Genomic DNA, 3711 nt, shown 5'->3' with positions numbered 1-3711 from the left:
TCTTAGGAAGGCTTGAATGAGACTATATGGCTCCAGTTATAGGTATCTTTCTTTAGAATGTAGAAAATCAGTGTCCTTGGTTTTCTTTTACCTATCTGCTTTAGTAGCAATTCCAGAAAAAAAAATTCTAATCAATACCATCCTATATAAACACTGTGACATTTTGTCTATACATTTCCTGATTTATGAAAATGTTCTGATTGACTGGAGTTTTCATTCTTGGAAAAAGATGTAACAGATTTCTTCCAACTCTGCTATCACATGGACAGAAAGGATGGTACAAATCAATTTGAAAGCAATCATAATAACAAGCACATTTCCAATTAGATAAAATGACATGCTGATAGCCAAATTACTAGGAGCTGGAGACTTACTACATAGACCTCTAACAAAAGTTTTCTCCTTAAAGAACAAGTTGCTTAAGTAATTTGAACATAAAAGGTAAAAATATTATAAAGGAAAAAGAAAAGCAAAAGGATTCTTTTCATTTTGCTTTCTTTAGATAAATATAATATCTTATTTAACTTGTCAGCTTATTTAATGTGCAAATCTTGCGTTAAAACATATATGTTTTAACATATTTAACATATTGTTTTATATGACTAAAACAATCTTGTGTCAGTCATATCATATGAAAGAATTTTTCAATGACTATCTTCTGTTCTACTGGGTTACAGGTTTCCATTGTTAACAGGGAAGCTTCAGTTAAAACTAACAGGAATCAGTGTGTAGAGAATAAAGACACTACTCAGTGTACCCAAAATCAGTTTATAGCTGACAGACCACAATGCATCACTAGTGCCAGAAGCCATCAATTTTAGGATGGGTCAATTTGAAATGAAGTAATAAACTCTGGCTTAAGTAAAATGGCAAATATTATCTAACAGATGGCAAAGATATTAGTCATTTCTATCGCATCTATTTATGTGATAAGTGGAAACAAAGAATTTCTGATTATAAATGAATAAGATGATATATTTGTTATAACTCTTTTGTTTCCAAGTGACAGAAAACCAATGCATTATTGTTAAGATTAAGACTGTCTGTGAGATAGGGAAAATGCAAAATAACGATTGCCCAATAAGAAAGAAATTATTTATCTTTCACAGAAACATAAGCAGTTGAAGTCAGTATGGCGGCTCCAAACATCTGGAAAGCCAGCCTCCTTTCAATGTTTTGCACCATTATGTTCAATGCACAGCTTCTACCTTGTGATACAGGTAACCATTTGAAGGCTCACCCTTACATCCACAATGTATCCAGCAAAAGGGAGAAGTAGAGATAGGGTCCTATCTAGCTTCAAGGAAACTTGGGAAATTTATCCTTTAGTGAGAGTTCTACATACCTGTTCTGCTACTAAGAAAGGAAGGGAGAAGGGCTATTGGGAGGTTAACAGGAAGTGTCTGCCACTCCCAACTTAAACTAGTTTAAGTAACAATGGAAACATTAAAATGTGGCATGGTTTATAAGAACCAAGAACAACTTAGAGGAGGTAAACATTCCAAGGCATTCAGACTCTGTCCCCTGCTGTGTATATGCTTCATATTTTCTTCTCAGTCTTTCCAGTTTAAGTTATACCAGATATCACTGCTGACAATGCTGAGGGTGATGACTTTCCAGTTTGTCTCCAGAATATATGACTCTTTTTCTCACTTCCAGTTTCAAAATTCCCTGATGGTGCTTTTATCAGTTCAGTTTAGATCAGCCACCGATTTTTGAACCAATCAGCTATCACCAGTAGAACAAAGTATTTAAAATAGCATGCTTTTGTTAACTATTGATGGAAAGGGGACCAGTTTCCAGAACAAAGAGGAAATTGGATAAAACAAATGAACAGTGAATTCTGGACATACGTAATTTACTTACATATGCAATAATAATGATATCCATTTTAAAAAAATCTCATGGTAGGGGAGCTGTCAGAACTATTCTATTTGCTTCCCAATAGCTAAGTCTTCTGTTATTTCCCTTCTAATTCATAAATCACAGTGGGATTTGATTTTCCAATTTCAGTCCTGGTCATTTATTATTTTAATTGATGGCCTATTTTGGGATGTCTTGCATTAGATTATGAAACACCTAATCTTCATTATGATGTGAAAAAATATTGAATCTATGGATATAAACTAACTTGATAGTTCACAAATCCTGATTAACGAAAGTTTCTTTTGTCAAAGTGGACTTTTTTGGCATGACTTACTCTCTTGAAACAGTAGATAGAGAGTGATTCTACAGATAGCCTGAGCATGTTCTGTAACATCAAACCTAACCACAAGTCTTCTGGAATTTGTGTTTCTTGTATTCTATTGACCTTGTGTAGCCAAGAGTTCTGCTCCTTAAATATCTGGGTCAGAAGTTAATCAGCCTCACATAGTAGGCTATTTTCTTAAGACTTTAACCGTGTCAAATTGCAGTCAATTTATTAAAGCTACTAGTTTGTGGCTTCATTCTGAAGTTCATGCAAAGCAGAAAAAGAATACCTTTTTTTTTTTTTCTAAAAAGAGATTTTGATTTTTCTTATATATGTGTGCCACGGATCCTGATAAGTAGTACGAATATCGGGAATTTATTTCTGTTGCTCACTGTGGTCTGCCTTTCATTTTTCCACCCTACCCAGAAGAAGACATTATGTTCTGCAGCCGCAAATAGATGGGGCAAGCAGGCTTCAAAAACACTTCTTTTTTTTTTTTTTTAAAGATTTTATTTATTTACTTGACAGAGAGAGATCACAAGTAGGCATAGAGGCAGGCAGAGAGAGAGAGAGGAGGAAGCAGGCTCCCTGCTGAGCAGAGTGCCCGATGCGGGACTCGATCCCAGGACCCTGAGATCATGACCTGAGCCGAAGGCTGCTGCTTAACCCACTGAGCCACCCAGGTGCCCCATTCAAAAGCACTTCTAAATCACTGAAGCCTACAACTATAATCATTCGGACATAGAATTACATCATATACTACTTAGGTTGATGATATATAGATCATTTTTTTTAACCACCTACAGTATACCAGCATTCCTCCCATCCAAGTACTAACCAGGCCCAACCCTGCTTAGCTTCCGAGATCAGACGAGATCCGGCGCGTTCAGGGTGGTATGGCCGTAGACTATACCAGCATTCCTACAAGAACTTTACCAATGTTGCCACATTAACGTGTTACGAGATGGTATGCACTATTGTTTGTGGAAGAGGAAGGTGATGAATTAATTTAAGTATCTTGCCCAAAGTCACAACTAGATATAAATGACAGAATCACAGTTTGGACAATGATATAAATAGTTAAAAATGTTGGGGTACCTGAGTGGCTCAGTGGATTAAAGCCTCTGCCTTCAGCTCAGGTCATGATCCGAGGGTCCTGGGATAGAGCCCCGCATCAGGCTCTCTGCTCAGCAGGGAGCCTGCTTCCCCTCCTTCTCTCTCTGCCTGCCTCTCTGCCTACTTGTGATCTCTGTCTTGTCAAATAAATAAATAAATAAATATATTAAAAAATAGTTTAAAATGTTATGCTCTAAATTATGTTCTTATATCAACTAACAATACCTCTCATTTGTGTAAATTTATTAACATTATTTTAATTTCTGTCTAAAGTGTCCATACGATTGGAACTTTTATGACCACCTGAATTCTGTATCAGTTTCACAACTGATGCACTTATTACTTATTACTTAAGTTGCACTTACTTAATAGTTTATTTTCTTAGGTCAGTTTATCCAGCAAAT

At 35.9% G+C, this 3711-nt stretch overlaps 1 pseudogene; it reads right to left on the bottom strand.

Moving 5' to 3' along the window:
• Window positions 1-2988: 2988 nt before the first annotated feature.
• Window positions 2989-3099, bottom strand: LOC122898310 (annotated as a pseudogene).
• Window positions 3100-3711: the final 612 nt, after the last annotated feature.

Source organism: Neovison vison, chromosome 1, assembly GCF_020171115.1.
Source record: "Neovison vison isolate M4711 chromosome 1, ASM_NN_V1, whole genome shotgun sequence".
Classification (NCBI taxonomy): domain Eukaryota; kingdom Metazoa; phylum Chordata; class Mammalia; order Carnivora; family Mustelidae; genus Neogale; species Neogale vison.
The sequence above is the reverse complement of the archived record's forward strand: the minus strand, read 5'-3'. Positions and strand labels throughout refer to the sequence as shown.